Source organism: Mixophyes fleayi, chromosome 1 (genome assembly GCF_038048845.1).
Source record: "Mixophyes fleayi isolate aMixFle1 chromosome 1, aMixFle1.hap1, whole genome shotgun sequence".
NCBI classification, from domain to species: domain Eukaryota; kingdom Metazoa; phylum Chordata; class Amphibia; order Anura; family Limnodynastidae; genus Mixophyes; species Mixophyes fleayi.
Genome location: NC_134402.1, coordinates 378,397,102 through 378,415,884, shown reverse-complemented (window position 1 = coordinate 378,415,884; position 18,783 = coordinate 378,397,102). Strand labels below are relative to the sequence as shown.

General features: G+C 37.9%; 1 protein-coding gene across 4 annotated transcripts in view; it reads right to left on the bottom strand.

The window, feature by feature from the left end:
- The window catches only part of SEMA6A (semaphorin 6A), a 156,520-nt gene extending 141,462 nt beyond the window's left edge, over positions 1–15,058 (bottom strand). For 3 of the 4 annotated variants that reach the window (XM_075179394.1, XM_075179402.1, XM_075179412.1), the window contains exon 1: positions 14,631–15,057. The gene's annotated coding sequence lies outside the window, so the exon portion shown is untranslated. Of the gene's footprint in view, positions 1–14,630 lie in introns of all 4 variants that reach the window. The other variant, XM_075179421.1, reaches the window with a different exon arrangement.
- Between the last annotated feature and the right edge of the window lie 3,725 nt (positions 15,059–18,783).

The window sequence follows — 18,783 nt, the reverse complement described above, 5'->3', positions numbered from 1 at the left end:
CTATTTTTTCATGTAGCACACAAATATCAGTGTACAAATAAGCTATCAAATATTTGTGTGCTACATGAAAAAATAGTCAGTATTTAACAAAACAGAATACTAATTTGCACCCCTTGCATTGTAACATGGTTTTGTCCAGTAGACTGAAATAAGAAGTTTCTCAAGTTAAGATCCTTAATGATTCAGGCCCATAGTGATCATATACAATGATAGTAGATAAATAGGCCATCATTGTTCTCACTTTGCAACAAAACTGCCCAGCCGGGGATCATTCATCTGCCATTCCTACAGTCTTATGCAAAAGCAAACACCTAAGACCGGACTGAATATATGGCACACTAAGCCCATGCCGAATGAAGAACATAAGGCATCATAATAGCCACATAATACTACATCAACACTCTATAAAGACCATATTGTGTCTATAGCACTAAAACACAGAATAAGAACTAACTCTTGCAATATGCATAAAACAAATCTGTACATAGAACAGATATGAGCATTACTGTAGGAAAGGCTACTATAAAGACAGTGCTCTTACTTTCTCTCGCTTTCACAATTTAGCAATCACATACTTGGTAATTGTGAGCAAGAGTAAAATATAGGTTGTAGCAAAGCATTTGTTACCTGAGAACATGTCCACTGACCAGAAATAACTCCTCTTGCAGGGTCAATGAACACCAGCTTTGAGAAATTGCTAAAATCTCCAGTAATCATAACTCAGAGTTGCTGCTTCCAGTCAGACAAAGAGTCGGTGTTTTTAACAAATAATCAGAAATATTTAAAAGATTGGACCGTGAATTCCAGGTTATAACAAACATACTATAGCTTGCTGATTGCAACAATATATTAATCCATTCCATTTTCAGGTTTTCCTGTCTGCATTGTCTGACGTTAGAAGATCCAGTAGCTCAACACTTGGGCTGCTCAGCTTGATCCCATAGAGTGGTCAGACAATGACGAGGTTCACCAGGACTGGCATCCATGTTGTGCCCACAAGTGCTGCAATTTGCCTCCATTTAGATGTAAAAATAATTAATTGAGCATCAGAATCGCTGCACGTAAGGAGGACACCTTATGATTGGGTGCTGTATTCATCAAATAAAAAACATCTGTACGGTAGATTTAACAAACCTTCTTATAAGGAAAACAGCAACCAATCAGATCCTAGCTACCATTTCTCTAGAATTTTCTATATAAATGATAGCTAGCAACTGATTGGTTGATATGGGCTACAGTTTTCCTTTTCAGAAGGCTTGATAAATCCTACCCCGCAGTCTCCGTATAGAGTGTCATGTATATCTTTATTCTGAACACTTAAATGGAATCAAAATAAGTAATGTAAATGTTAGAAAATTATCCAAGATCATCTGTCATCACACTTAAAACACAACATCATCTAATTAGAAAGTACAGATTATTCTCAAGTTTGCGGTTAGACACTACAAGATTTGTAAGCATTAAAACGTGTTGTTCACACATTGGAATTAAATTCAGATGTTAGCAAATTATATTCGCTTTTTTCCCTTTTCAGAAAAGCATCTATGAATCTTATTGTTGAATTCAGATTGCAATATGCATGCCAGGAACTGTGGTGGAGCCTGCAGTATGCAGGGTAAGGTGTTGCTCATAAGATATAATGTAGCTAAGACAGTGCGCCAACAATTTCATACTCCAACTCCCTTAAAACAAGGGAGTGCTTTGTTAGACCTGCTCTGCAACATCCAGATCATCACAGCTCTATTGTCTTAAGGTTCAGTGAGCTTTCTGCACAGCAATAACCATTGTCAGCAGATCTGAAAATGTATTTCCTTCTCTGGGAAACGTATTCTGTTTGTGTGTATTAGAAAATATGATATACGGCATTATTCCGGAGAGCCAATCCACACACATAATTACACTCTAGAGTAAGGGAGACTACAAATCATTACAACTGTTCTCTTCCACTGGAACCCAAGTAAAACAAATACATAAAAATAAAATAATATGGACTTAATCATAGGTGCCAGGTATGTACCCTGACACAAGAGCAGTAAAAACACAGCAATCTCTGACCAAACGGTTATTTATCGTTTGATTGGCCCGATAATCATATAAAAACACTGTAGTGTGTAACCAGACTTAGGATGACCATAGACGCAACATGTTTTTCTATGTTATAGAACGAATAACTGCATTTCCAATTATGGCACACATGTTGTGATTGCATTGTTTGAAAAACAACTACATTTTTTTAAACAGTTTAAGAACAAAGAACGATCGTGTCACAGATTATAACATTGTTAGACTTTGATGACAGGATTAGAATTCACATGCAAAGAACTTCAATTTGACCACATTCAGTTAAAATGTTCCACCATTCCTGTTCCATATTATTGATCAATTCGGACATATACATGTGATAATATTTAATCTATCCATGCATTATGGGTTTTTTTTTCAATTGGGTTAAAAATTACTTTTGACATGTATGGATAGCAAAATTAGAAAGATAAATTGCAATTGCTGATTGGTTACTAATACTCCTGGGTCAGACATGGGATAATGAACAAGGTTTCAACCCGCGCTGCTACCCTTCGCATCACACTATGGTCCCAGGTATATCTCCTTTCACACTGGACCGTGTCTGCGATGCATTTTCCAATAAGCACGACCCAGGTTACCCCATTGACACCGACACACGACCTGGGTCATTCCCGGACCCATGCCTCTGTGTGAAAGGGGTACGACTGTTACTGCACATTTCAGCTTCACAGCTTTCATTACAAGTTTAAAACAGGTCTCATAGCGTGTTACTCAACCACAGATACATTTATCTCTCTGTATAATCTGTTGGCACTGTAGTCCGTATTACTATCTCACAGCTGGCATCATGACTTTGACATACTTGCCAACATGGGCAAGATGATTCTCGGGAGGTCTGGGTGCAGGTGGGTGTGTGGGGGCGCGGCTCGAAGAATCGGGTCATTAACCCCGCCCCCAAAACGGACATCACTAAGCTGAACCAATAGAAACAGGGGGTGGGGCCACGATGCTAGGTCCATGATGTCACTAGGTCCTGCCCCCTCTGTCTAGTTTACACAGCCAACCAGGATCAGGGAGAATTTCCTGCTCTCCCGGGAGTCCGGGAGAACTCCCAGAAATTCGTGAATATCACGGACATTCCGGGAGACTAGGCAAATAAGGACTTTGATTCCGACCTTGTCGTGTTTGTATGTTCTCTCCGTGTTTGCATGGGTTTCATCCCGCAGTTCAAAAACATACTAGTATGTTAACTGTCTTCTGAAAAAATGGACCCCAGTGTGTATGTCACTGACGTTAATGATTACAAATTCTCTGTATAACACTAAATAATCAATAATATTAATGCCTAATTGTTTACGGGGGCAAAAACCATTCTGGGTAAAGGGGTCTTACAAGAAACTAAACTGACTACAACACTGTTCAGGCTGCCATTCCTGCAATATGACCAAGATATACACATTTTCCAGTGTCACATCATCCACACACTACATGGTGAGCAGGATAAGCCTGCACATGTTTTCCTTCCATAGTAGCTGAGGTTTCGGTGCTAATTGCAGGCTATGGTAAAGTCAGACGGCAGGATCAAACACTACTGTGGTGCTTAAAAGCGTGAGACTACTCCCCAAAGAATTTCGGCGTCTGGGATTCTGGAGCAGCTAGTCACAATAAAAGCCACTTTATCCTTTTTTATTGCCTTTAATATGTTACACTTTTTTAAGCTTCTAGATTTCCAGCTGCAGAATGGTGAGCATTCTGCTTGAAATAGGAAAATACATATGTATTTACATACATGAATTCAGATGTTTAAATACACAATACATTTTTTAAATTGTGTATTTTTTACAGTAATTACAACAATAAAGAAAATAACAGCTTTGATGTACATAGTAACTATATAGCATGATTTGGTTCATCCTTTAAGGTTATTAGTCATCACTAATCTTATTTCATATTCTGCTTCTTATTCAAGTTCTAAGTGGCGGTAATGCTCAGAAATGAAACATACCAAGATGAAGACTCAGAGGCTTATGTTAAGTTGTAAACAAATTCCTTGCGTATAATCGCTTTTTTGCATCTGAGCATGTGCACAAACCCCCTGCTGTAATTGGCCAAAATTGTGACAATCGTTTAGGGGGTGGGGCCAGAATGATGTGATTCATCAAGCCCCGCCCATACACCCCCACCTCCCCCGGGATCTCCCTGATGCCATCGAGGAAAAGTTGGCAAGTATGTTCTACTTTCATGTTTCATATAGGAAATGCGGTCTTAAAATACCCATAAAATTACATCTCTCTCCCACGAATGCTGTTACACTGACAACATTATGTCACTTCATGGTCAATGTTATACAGTCACTTGTTTTCTGCATATAGAGTTCAAACTGCTAATTCAATATTTATTGACAAGACTACTAGTGTGCGCTGTAATAACATCTAAATTCAACATACAAAAGCATACAGTATGGGTTTTTTTCAGTGACAGATTACAATTGAAATTTACCTTTGCCATTAAAAAAGTCCATGTTGTTTTTTTCAATCTTAAAGTGGAATATAATGATAAAACAAAATAATTACAGTCTAATTCAAGTTACAGAAAAATCTAACACATAAAAATAAGCTGTCATCCATCTATAAATGATCATCTATGTATAAAATAGAACATAGGTAATTCAATATGCAGTATGGGTAATGTTTCCTGTTTTGTTCTTTGAGTGGCTTACTCCGATAACACTCAGCACAGCCTATCACTTGTATGACCATTTTGCTTAATTAACTGGTAAGAAATACCTGTGCATTGCAACAGATTGTAGCTAAAAGGCACCCCGTGTTTAAAGGGTTTGTGACTGGAATAGGAAGAGATCTTTTAAAATAAGATGTAATCACTTTATTAAACTATTCACTATTGTAGTCACCAGTATGGTACACTTTGGCCTCTAGTGCGCCACCATTTTGCCTGAGGCAGTCTGCAGCTTGAGAAAGTAATGGAAGTTTAGATTACATTTTCTTAGCATAAAAATATCTTCAGGGAATAAAGCTTGCAAATAATAGGACATCTCATTAAACATGATAACAGCTTACAAGCAAATTCACCACCTCTCTTCCAAAATGAGAATTTCTCTGAATGACATTGAAAAAATTGACATTTTCTCTTAAGTAACAATTTGGAAAGAAAGCCCAAAATACACTGATAGCATAAGCATACCATTTATTAGCATATATATATTATAATTATGTTACTAGGGATGTGCACCGGCCACTTTTGGTGTCTCGTGTTTTGTGTTTTGGATTCGGATTACGCTATTATTAACCTCAATAACATTCAATAACAATCATTTCCACTAATTTCCAGTCTATTCTGCAGAATCAGTGAACTTTGTAATATTGCAGTACCAATGAACTTATACTGCAGGATTGTTTTTGGATATTTTTTTTTAATTTCTTTTTTTTATAACTTTTTTAAAAAATTTTGTGCTGTGCTGTGCTGTGCTGTGCTGTGTCCTTCTAAGGGCATTGCTATTTCCCCAGCACAGCACGAGATATAGCAGGACAGAGGACCACCTAACACACCCTCCCTCTACACTGATCAATGCCCGAGTGAAGATGGCGGCGACTAGCGGGGAATTTATAGGATCCGAGTATCGCAAGATCCGACAGCGGGATTATGACTCAGAGCCTCGGTTTCAGTTTTGCAATTGGCGGGAATACCCGGATCTGTTTTGGATCCGGCTCGGATCGGCAACGTTCGGGTGGGCTCGGATTTCAGATATCCGAGCCCGCTCATCTCTATTTGTTACCTACCTAGAAAGGATCTAAGCATATTATGTAAATATAATTAAGTCTAGACTAATAGTTCTATGTCCTGTTTATTATTGAATGAGGACTATAGGCCTATTTTTGAATTAGGAGTAAAGCAAAGATAAGGAGCAAATTTGCACCTTTGCAAAACCACGTTGCATTAGCGAGGGAGGTACATTTAAAATGTGGGGACATAATTATAGTTGGGACACGGCATGTCATAGATCAACTTTGATTTCAGTGTAAAAATAAAGCTATCAAGTATTTGTGTGCTACATGAGAAAAAAACAGCCAATATTTTCCTTGCGTGCAAAAAAATAAGTCAATTTGCACCCCTTGCATTGTAACATGGTTTGTCCAGGTGCAAAGTTGCTCCTTTTCTTTGCTCCAAACTTAAAACCAGGCCCTATGTATGCAATTCAGTACATGTGCTTACACGATCATTAACTCATGCCCAAAATGTGTATTTTTAAGCAAGCACATTATAAATCATAAGCCTTTCTTATGACAGGTAAATAAGGAATGTGCACTTTTAAGATCCATTCTTGTAAAAGTAAAATTTGGGCACATTAAAAAAAAAGACACCACCCATACACACTTACCACACGTTCTTCACACATTTATTATATCCAAATTTAGGCTAAATTCACATTGTGATGCATGTGTGACCACAAGATATGTCATTTCATCCTTCAGGCTTATAAATCCAGTTGCCTGAAGTAATAACCTGAAGAAAAAAACAATGGGTTTCATACTGAATACAACCAGAATGATTGACACTACCTTGAACTACTCATTCAGATGAAGCAGATGGCAGCCAACACTCAGCAGGGGTTTGATTCATTAAATATAGTCCCACAAACAATATAACTCAAGCCAAAACATAGGACAGGCACTTGTCCTAAATTTGCCGCCATGTTAAGACAGAACAAGACAAATTCAAAATCTAAATAAAAGGAATGTATTTTTTAATCAAACATGGTTTATTTGTGTATTATCAGACACATCTGGGGAGTTCATGCCCAAAATGGAATAATTGCTACTGGTGGTCAAAGGTCATGTCTAGTACATTGTTTTTTTTTGTTTTTAATTAGGTACATGGCAGTCTCCTTAAAGTACCAAATGTGAAATTAAACACATTTTTCAATCTACAGAATTAACAATTAGAAAAAAAGAAAACAGATTTTGTTTTAGAAGGCTCAGGATTTGTTTATTAAACAATTATCTGAATTGCCTTGCAAGGCCCAAGTTCTTGTCATTAGTCAGGACATTTATCACTGGTTGTGATGAAAAGCATTCCGTGCTCTCCCTAAAAGATTAAGGTAACTCCACTCTCCGAACAGTGTTTCCTTTTTTTTTATTTTACAAGAACAAAGAAAAAAAAATCCCGTAAAAATACGTATCAGCTGGATGTTCACATAACAAGGTCCATAGAGACACATCTAGGAATTGCCTCTTTTAATCCAATACTGAATAATGTTGGATATTGCTCTCTGTTCTTTTCAAGCTCTGCTACTGCCAAAATAACTGCAAGGCTTGCAAGTCCTGTTATACAGACAGCTTCCCCAAGGCACCCCAACACTATCTGAGGCACTGGCGCTATGGCAACTGCATAAGAAAGCAGTTTCCATGATTAATAGATGAATATCAGGCAAACAGTCTAGCTAGCTAGCTAGGCCATCATTTAAAGATGCTAAAGGAATTAACTAAAGAGCACACCATGTGAAACATTGAGAACTAGAATAGGAAGCACGAACAATAAATTAGGATTTTCAGTCAATATGTCAATAGAACATAAGAATTATGCCACCCTAATGTATAAAAAAGACAACACTTTATCCCTTTGTTCTCCCAACAGCTGTCTGATAATTACACAGGTATGAAGACAACAGAATAGTCATTATGGATGGAATTCTCCGTGTAACCAATGCCTCTTTGGAAATATCAAAATGATCACTTAAAAAGGAAGCCATGTTGGATTGATATATTGTTGGGGAAATTATAAAAGCTGGATAGGCATGCAGTGCCACTGATATTCTGGTAGGTAGTCTTCTTTACCTTATATAAAATTGATAAATACTAAATCATTTAATACAAAGATTTTATTTTATTAAAATCTCTAAACTCCCCAGAAGCATAAAAATGTACCATGTTTAATAAAACCCACATACAAAACAGTGTCTGATTGCACCAGTTTCACATTGATGGTCATTTAGAAAGAACCAATCAGACATTTGCTTTCATAGTCTAACTTGCACGAGGCTTAAAGCTAATTGATCATTGGTTGCTATGGGTTACAGCATATTACACTTTGTTTACCCTCATAGTAAGTAAATACCAGTTATAATTTAACAGATGTCTCAGCAAGAAAATGCTACTTAAATGAATTTTTTGTTTTACAATAATTTATTAATGTATAATATGCAAATAAACAGATACACTTGATATTCCTATGTAGGTTACACTTAAGCATAGAACCTGGTATTAAATAGAAACTCAATCATGTAATTGCCTATAAACCAGCATATTAACCTGCACAGTACTGTAGGTGTCACCTGGTTGTAACCTGGTACAAAGGGGAAGCCCCTAATGAAGACCTTAAAGGGAGATTTAGAAATGAGGTAAGGAGGATTTATTCTTCTTTAACTTTCATATTGTTTGCTTGATAATGATAAAATGAGAGATCAGTCAGTCATACACTACAATAGAACAGTGCTCCTAGTGGCCAAATTATCAACAGTAGAAACTGTATATGCAGAACTGTGATTATAGAAATTCTAAACTTAAACCTTCACCATGGTGTACAGTTCACTTCAATAACGTCTGCTCCATCTACATGGGACCCTTCACCATGGTGTACAGTTCACTTCAATATCGTCTGCTCCATATACATGGGACCCTTCACCATGGTGTACAGTTCAACTCAATAACGTCTGCTCCATCTACATGGGACTCTTCGCCATGGTGGTAGGAAATATAGATTGCAAGCTCCACTGGAGGAGGGACTGATGTGAATGATTAAATGTTCTCTGTAAAGAGCTGCGTAACACTTAGGCGCTGTATAACTAACTTTTAATAATAATAATAATAATAATAATATCTTTGTTTTTTTTTGTAGTGCATGCCTTACATAACAGTAATTCCCCCATATTATTTTTGCCTAGTTCCTTAGATTGTAGTATGGGAGTCTTCTTTGTAAATGGTTTTTAGGAAGACTTTAAAACTGTACTACCACCTACTGAAATATTGTTACTTTGTGCTCCTCACCGAGACGGAGTCCTGAAGGCTGGGGGGCTTGTTATTGGTCCAACCACTCACACCTCACACATATTACTGGCAGAGCCCAGGAAAACCAGATGTATGAAGGAGAACCAGATGTATGGAGGAGACCCCGTAGTTCTGGCTACTGGGAGGAGTATGTTATTAATATTGTACAGTAGTTAACAGTGCAACTTTAAGTAAAGGACAGCACGGTGGAGTAGTGGTTAGCACTTCTGCCTCACAGCACTGGGGTTATGAGTTCAATTCCTGACCATGGCCTTATCTGTGTGGAGTTTGTATGTTCTGTCCGTGTTTGCGTGGGTTTCCTCTGGGTGCTCCGGTTTCCTCCCACCCTCCAAAAACATACTGGTAGCTTAATTGGCTGCTAACAAATTGACCCTAGCCTAGTCTGTGTCTGGCTGTGTGTGTGTGTATTAGGAATTTTAGACTGTAAGCCCCAATGGGGCAGGGACTGATGTGAGTGAGTTCTCTGTACAGCGCTGCGGAATAAGTGGCACTATATAAATAAATGGGGAGGATGATGATGATGATAGCACCCTCAAAACCAAAGTCCAGATTCTTCTCTCCGCTGTTACATCTACTCTGGAGTATTTATGATATATAATATAATGGAGGCAGTAATATTATACCAATCGCTATTGAATCACTGAGATCAATGAGGTGGATGAGTAGACTTAATTCATCATGAATTCAGCCCAGAAAAGTCCATTTTGGAGCACAAATTAAGAAAAAGAGGATATATTTATTGGGTTGCAATTTTAGGATGTTGTCATGTTCCACATGCTACAAAATATTTAGTGATGGCACAAAAAACAAAGAGAAAATATAATTATTTAGTCTGCTTATATCACAATATAGAGAAATGTTTATCAAATATGCTCATGAACAAACAATACATTTTTTCCAAGGCGATTCCTTGAAAGTGGGTTTATATCCTGTTCTTTTGTGCAAAGCTCAATCCAAACATTTAATGTAATAGAAAAAGAGCCGTTAGATGGCATGTGCGGAAGGCTGCTTTGACATATCAAAATAATATATATTAGTAGTGAACAAGAGAAAACCAACAAGCGTATGACTCTTTATTTTGCAGAATCTAAACATATGGAAAGAAATATTCAGAAGAAGTGAAGTGTTACTCTGCAGCACAAAGACCACCAGGTTTACCAATTAAATGACCAATTTAGCTGCCAACAGAAGTAAGGAAGACAATAAAGCAAATTCTTTTCTGGATTGCATCAAAGATGAAGACTATTTGTAGAACCACCCTTCCTTCATTTCCCATTCAACCTTCAATTAGACAGAACAAAGCATTTAAATACAATAATTAATAATGAAATGCCACAACATAGAACCATTATTTAATTAACAGGCAAAAACTCTCTTCAAAACAGGCAATGTGTTGATAAATAGCCTGATAAACAGTAGTAGAGAATAACCCATGATTGCAAATCACAGTGTCTCCACCAGGGGAGCTGTCTACAACCCATTGATTAAAACCTACATATTCTCCTACATGCATTGTTAGCTACTGAAGAATGCTTAAACACGCATCTAATCAACTTTACATATTTCTATGTAAATATTGCAATGTCATTGATGGTCTGTCATTGAAAATTAAATGTTATCATATTTTGGATGTAATAATCTCATGCTGGCTGTAGCACAGAAGAAAATCGAGACAATAAAAGCAGTTAGGTGTTGTATTTTCACATTCTCTTTCCCCAACATGACCTCTTTCCAATTGATAGTGTTATCACAATATAAATTAATTCTGTCTTTGATACAATGATGAGTGAAGGGGAACAGTCACTATATCTGTCAACACTGTCCCTTTTAAATGTCAATCTGAGGAGCTTGCAATGAAAATAAAGGAGTTCCCTTTGTAATTTAAAACAACCACACAGACACATTTGCTGTCATCTAAAAAAAACCTTCATTGGATTTATCACAGGATATACACACTGGCAGATTTAGCAATGTTGGCACCTATTAGTCTAAGACCCCCCTCAACCCAATACATTTAGAAGGCAAGTCTCCCACACACCAATTACCAGCTCAGGAAAGAGTCACAATCTGCTGTTATCTTCAAGTAGCAATGTATCAGAAATCCATGTGTCTTAAACCAATATATATACAAAGATATACATTTCATCTCTCTCTTATCCTTGTAAAGAGCTTGCTTAAGCTTATCACTCAACAGATCAAATCTAAACAACCTTAGTGGATGTAAGAATACAAAGCATATGACTGGCAATCTGCTTTAAAAAAAGATTAAACAGCTCCTTTCAGATGCAATTTTTATAATTCATTAAAAGGTGACTATTGCTGGATATCAACTCTGTCTTGTGATATACAATACATTACCACTATATCAGATTTTACAAATGTCTGTTAAACTGAATGTTTAAACTAGATTATAAGCATATTTCACACATTGACAAGGATTTAATAATGAAAACGCTGAGGGGCTCATGTTAAGTTGAACGCAGATTGCTTTTTTAGCATTAAATATAGTTTTATAGAGCATGCACACAGGTCACTAGTTTCGTAACTAGTCCTTTGTGCGCATGCGCAGAAGTAAATAAGCTTATTATAAGCCAAAACACGCAATTTGCGTTCAACTCAAAATTTGTCCCTGAATGGGACTGATCAAGACATTTGAGGCTTGATTTACTAAACTGCGGGTTTGAAGAAGTGGAGATGTTGCCTATAGCAACCAATCAGATTCTAGCTTTCATTTTGTAGAATGCACGAAATAAATGATAGCTAGAATATGATTGGTTGCTATAGGCAACATCTCCACTTTTCCAAACCCGCCATTTAGTAAATATGTCCCTTGGAGTGCTAAAGGTGATATGTTATTTTAAAAGAATAATGAGTAATAGGTAAGTTATGTTAGTTTGGTGACAATTGTAGGTATTAGTTTATAATAAATCACACTTTATCAATATTGGAGACTGTAGAGTTGAAAAAGTTAAAAGAATGAATGATTTTCATTCAAATCTTTAGATACACAGTAGCACTGTGAAAGGTATCATAATAGGTCAAATACAGCCAGTATTTTAGATGCTATCACAAAAAAATAGATTTTAACTTTTTAATGCATTGCATACACTACAAACCTTATCTACCTTTTATAGTGAAATAAAAAACTACTTGGAAGAGGAACAAAACCACAAATGTTGGCTAAACACAAATCAATGCCATTTACTTTTCAAGATTGGAGACAGAATTCTGTCTGTTTAAAGTTAAGTTAATAATTAACGTTTATAGCACTTGACTGGGGGGGGGACTGAAGCCATAACAGGGCAAACAGCAGTGGGTGACCGAGCATTTATAGTTTTTTTTTATACCTTTTCTATATCAGTTGAGGACACAATAAGAGACACACAGTAATATCCTGGGCTTTCTCTTATTCCAACAACACAGAAAATGTGCTATCAATCCAACTTCAATAAAAAGAGTACTGAAACGCCCACAAGTTTATTATGTGCAATGCACTGATCCAGATGAAGTTTAAACAGGCCCTTCTTTTTTTTTGTACATGCTTGGTAGTTTGGAAATGGGAAAGACAAATCAATCCTTCCTAGAGCAATAAGACAAAGCCTCCTGGCAGAGCAGTTAAAAAACAGAAGCACACTTAAGGGAAATAAGCACTTTTATATTGTATTGCCATTAGGAGATTCACTGCTGTGGGCACAATTGACTTCCTTGGAGCAGTGAAACGGCTGGGTGTCCAGATTACAAGGTAATGCAGACACAGAGCAGACACAGAGGTTGGACGCAATTAACTTGTGTTGTATCTTCCAGGCACCACGTGTGTTTTCTATTCTACCAACAGACTAAAAAATTGCTGTTAACATAATCAATAAAATTCAAATGTCCGTATTGGTCTTTGGGCACACATGGGGAAGTCATCTATTGGGTACTGTGTAGACTAATTGGTTATCCATCAATAGTTTCCTTATATAATTCAAATAAATGTGTTTTATTATCTAGTTTGAAGGACATGTTAAACTAATTTCAATGGTAAACAAAATATATCAGACCACAGGATGACTTTTTTTTTCTCTTTTTAGACCTAGCATAAGACTGACAGTGGGTGGTTAGCACCAAGGCATGATATTTCTATGTTTGCAGCGATTTCTCAGTGCTCCCTGTTCTTTCCCCAAATCCATCTCAGACATTTTATAGTAATGATCTCATTTTCGCTTTAGGGCCCCTTTGGGAGTGAGGCAGCCCACCAGCTCCCTGACTTTCTGCTCCATTTCCCCAAATGTACCAGGCAGAACCAAGCTCCAGAAGGCAGCCGGGAAAAACAACACATGGGGGGATTTGCAGCCAGCTTCCCAAAGCTCCCACTATTTCTCGTTCAAATTCACAGCCAGAGCACTTAGAGAACATTACTCTCAGATGACTGCCTCTCATACACATGAGAAGGCAGAGCATCAGCTACCGTGCACTTCATCAGGGAGCACCGGGGCGCAGGAGGCAGCTGACAGAACAGTCACAGCGCCTGGATCCTCTCTCATCATAGCTTATCACCATTTCATTGCACGCCTACAAACTGCACTACGGAAACTTGCCAAAAATCTCTTTTAATTGCATTAAAGTCGAATAATATACATGATGTGAATATATTTCTATAATAATGAGAATTTTCCATTTAAGTATCTGATTGGATTGTTCTCCTCTGGCACAGAACTGTTAAGTAAGGGCTTCCAAGAGCCCTTTAATTCTAATGAATAGTAATATAAAATACTACTACAAAATAGACTGGCAGCATACAGATAGGTTGGTGGGTGTGCCAGGGTAACACATTGAAAGATTCATTCAGATCCGAATTCCTAAAATGTTTTCTTTGCAACTTTATAACACGCAGGGGGAGAATGAAGCTTAGTATACACATGCATGGGTAGGGAATTTAAGGTTAAATTGCAATGAACAGTGTCCGGAACTGAGGATGGGAGAGGAAATGTAGCTTGTTTGGATGCAGTAGCTATTTAGAGGCGACCCCAGCACGACCCTTTCATCCTCGTTAAACCTTTAAGTATTTGAGGGGGTCTGGGCTGATGTACAGAGCCCACCGCCTAACACCAGACAGGGGACTGAAAGTACAAATCAGCCGTTCAGCAGCAATTAGCTACCCCCGGACCACTCACAAGTTTCTTTAATGCACAGAATTAGCAGCGCTGACACTCGCATTTGCACGCTTGGTTCCGAGCCATTCACTCACAATGTAAGAGGAAGAAGATCTCATCAGACCATCCCTGCCTTTGTATCTGTGAGCAACCAGGCTCCTGCCAACGTGCCTGTGCCCCCCTGCGGTGTGTGCCCCCTCTACTGCACGTGAAATCATGGGCACAGCCAGCTCTATCTATCCACACCACCATCCTAATTATTATCATATACTGGGAACATGATTCCTACAAACATACAGCATTACATGTAACAGGACCATAGAAAGGTCTGACACAGCCTACATACAATTTGGTTCAGTCATATACAGAGAATAGCAGAACACTGTACCTTGGGAACATGCAGAGGCAGTGCAGAATCAGGGCTAGCTCATGTACAGTCCCATTAGTAATCCACTGAGAGGGATCCCACTGGAAAAACGGATCCAATATGATCTCCTTGGCAATCCTTAGTCATTACTACACATGTAACGCTATTTGTATCACAAATTCAGCACTAGCTCCTGGGTGCAGAGATAAAGAGCAAAAGTGCTGCTACTCCTTCCTCTAATAAAAATCCAAATTCCACAATGACTCCACTCAAAGAAAGACACCTTCAATGGGATCGGGATGTATGGGAACAAGTCATAGCAGGTCTATGTTGGCTGGATCAATGAGATACAGTTTTCTCCAAAACTCCTGTGATTTCCCTTGATTCCCAGCAGGAATGAGCAGTTCTTCCTCGCACTAGCTGCTGCTCATTGAACTGTATTTGGTGAAGAGTTGAGCTCAGCCTCTCTGCTCCTAAGTCCCGCCCACTCCCCACAGATCGTCTCCAAACTCCTCTGCTATGGACTTATTGTGCTGCTGTGAAAACCTGGAGCGGATCGCACAGAAGCTGGAGCGCGCTCAGTCCAATCACATTACTGTCAGACATGTGCAAGATAAAGTGCAAAACATATCAACACGATCCCAATGAAACAGGTCACCGCTTTCACTAATAATACGATTTTAAATCGATGGCAAAACTGCAACCGAGAGCATTTTGTTGCACTGGAAGGATGAGCAATACTAATTCTACAGAACAATAGGTCACATCTGAGATCACATTAGCAGCCACTGATGACTGATTCCTGTCGCTCTCCTAAAATGACAGACTATTGCATTAAATAAATATATTCAGCCAGTGTAAGGCATATGCTAGCCAGAGGTTACGTTTGTTCTGCAACCTGATTCATAATTTGTTCCTGGAATAAAATGGATCATATAATTGAGTAATATTATGCCTATTATCTATTTTGCAGAGATAGGCTCGTTTTATGCAGCAGGGGGGGGAAAGAAAGCAGCAAGTAATATGATATTTATTATATTTGAAAAGTAGAAGTGCATTTACTGGTTGTAAGGGAAATATTTTCCATTATCCCTTATCTCCGCTAAACACATGCAATGCAATGAGATTTTTCCATTTGCTGATTGAGTTCTCATTTTTCCACACTAATGGTGACAATATTTACAAAACAACAGCTTAATGTAGCTTGAAGCAGACCATACAAGCAGTTTACTTATGCAGCACTCTCATTTGAACACGTTTTATTTTATTTTTTTATATATATTTTTATTACAATACTGTGTGTTTTGTGTCATAGGGATTTCTGGCAGCGCACGCCGTGACGCTTCGCTGCAGTTCTCCCTGTTGGTCGAGAGATATCGCCAGTCTAGCTGAACAGAGCCGAGCTGCTTAGGCTGTTGGGTGGCTGAGCTACTTATGGCTCATTGCGCACAAGTCCTGTGCAGCCAGCAGCAGGTGCCAGACAAGACCAGCTGTATGAAGGCAGCTACTCTCCTTGCAGCTCCCATTGGCATACAACTGTCTTTAGGGATGGCTGTGTGAGTGCCGATTGAGAAAGTCTCGTTTATAAAAATTTACAGCACGGAACAACTTCTACAATAAACAGGCACAAGGGCAGATAATGCCTTATAAGGTGCAGTCCCAATGCTAAATAGGAGAGTATAAATACATTTTAGTTTGGCAGTGCTTTGCATGGCTGATTAAATCTCAGTGAGTTTTTTTATTTTTGCCTAACAATAATCTGATAACTATATGCTTATGTTATTCTTTTGTTTCTGATTTACATCAGGGAGTTTGAGTTTCATGTCTCCTCCACCCTTATCATAATATAATTAGTTATAAAGAGAGTTGCAATCAGATTATGCATATTCCCTGCAGACATAAACCAGGAAAGTGCAGGTTCAGGAGAAACGCAATCTCAGGAGCATTGACTACAGTGTATTCCCATTGTTTGTCTACTCAGAGTTATCATATGATGACAGATCTAGGGATTATGTTTCCTTTATAATATATATATATATATATATATATATATATATATATATATATATATATATATGTGTGTGTGATGGGCATATTGCTCTTTTTATTAAATTACTGGGAGATTGTTTAGATAAGGAGTTAGCCTATAATTTACTTCCTTTTTATTGATTTATATATCTTTGGACATAATTTAGATGTACCTATGTGATTTCTGCTATCAGTAGTCTTTTAATGTGTATTGTTGCAAATATTCTTACTCCATCAATGTGGCACATACTGTAGCAGCAGGGGACATGGATTTTGTTCTTAATTAACATAATTGAGGCTGCATATTACTTGTAAAGCTTTATGCAAGCAAGGGATTGGCTGACCTAATTTATGTTATTGAATAGAACACCTTTGCTGCAGGTTAGACTACAAAAATATACATTGAAATTTATAACAAGCGAATGCCATGCAAATGCTAGTATTGCACCATTATGTGTGTTTCACTCAGAGTGTACAACGTGGTGGAACATGTTTGTGCTATATAAATAAAAGGATGAATGATTTAGGCCATGTATATTTAAAATAGAAAAGTTGCAAATAATCACCTTGTTGTTTTACACGTAGTAACAGATTTCTCTTATTTGTAGATCCAGAGTTGATATGTGGATCACATGCATCCGACATCTGGGTGCACTTGCTAATGCGTGCAGATGCAAGTAGCACATAGCTTTTCATTTGCCCATTCATTTTAAGGAGGTCTCCATTGAAATTAATGACCAATTGAAATAAATGTGAGACGCTTAGCTAGCAAATAAACAAAATTAAAAAAGTGCTTGCCCACCCTCCCGACAAAAAAGCACCAGCGATATACAGGCTAAGCTAGTTCCCATTAAAACAGGGGGACAATGAGTGTGAGGTCCCACTATAACAAGGAAACCCAAAATGTGGGGTCCTCTCTGTCATAGTGTGAACCATCTCAGCCTCATCAGCCTGAATCTAGATCATAGTTGGGGAAAGAAATCACAAGGGAAAAAAAGGGAGCAGCCCACCTTCCAAAGACTACCAGCACTGCACTGAAAAGTGCTGGCGCTCTACCCAGCAGCAACATTGTCACCTGCGTGGTCCCAGTGTTATGGGAGCACAACACATGTTTGTAAAAATAAACTAAATAAAACTGTTTCTCTGATACCCTTGTTCACCACTTATTACACCACTATATGCTAATGCACCCTTCAGTCCAATGGTTTTCCTGTAGACTGGATGATGGGAAATGTCCTTAATATGGAATGCATAATGCAAATCCAATCTAGATTTTCTTTTATTTCATAGGATTGTCAACTGGAAAATCTTTTTTTTTTGCAATTCACAGGAAGTTTTTTTAAAACTCCCCTTGGTCGCTCAGCCAATCACAAGTGATTTTCCTTGCTAGCTGCTATCAGTGGTCTTTTTCAAGGGCAAAGACAGGCTTTACATGCACTGAAATGAACAAGCAGCATCCATAAAACTTGGACAAATATTCACACAAATATAAATATTGATGCAAACGGGTATGGACACAAAGAATATAATTTGTTTTCATTTTGGGTTTCATTTTTAGATACATTTATATGGATTGTATTTGTGGTAAAAACACAAATCTGGTGCAGCATTTAAATGTGAGTGGTTAAACACCTAGGAGATCTATATGGTTGAGGGATGCAATTGTGGGGCAACTCTTGATTTTCAAGGTTGAGATGCTCTTCAAAATATATCAATTTGTATCGGTCAAGTGATAGTTTCATTGAGATGTTCTGCAAACCTCTTAATATCCCCAATATTCCCAATTTTCTTGAGACAGTACGAATCTTTTGTGGGCAATAGGACAATGTTATATTAGGGCTTGGTTACAGCAAATTGAGGCAGTGAATGGTTAGTCCGGGCATGGGCTGGGTGTATCTGTGGCTCGCTGTTCTTGTCCTGATTTTTTTAATTAGAAATTGTCGGAGGTATGCATCTGCAAACTGGTGCAAATTTATAGACCTCTATATAAAGTTCCTGTGCAAAAACAAAATACTTGTAAACTTGTAGGCCTTTTTGCACCTCTTCCATAACGGACAGATGAAAGGCAAAGGCTTATAACATTTTTCCTTGTGCAATTTACCCTTTCACCATGACAATATGATACGGCATATTCATAAGTTGAAAA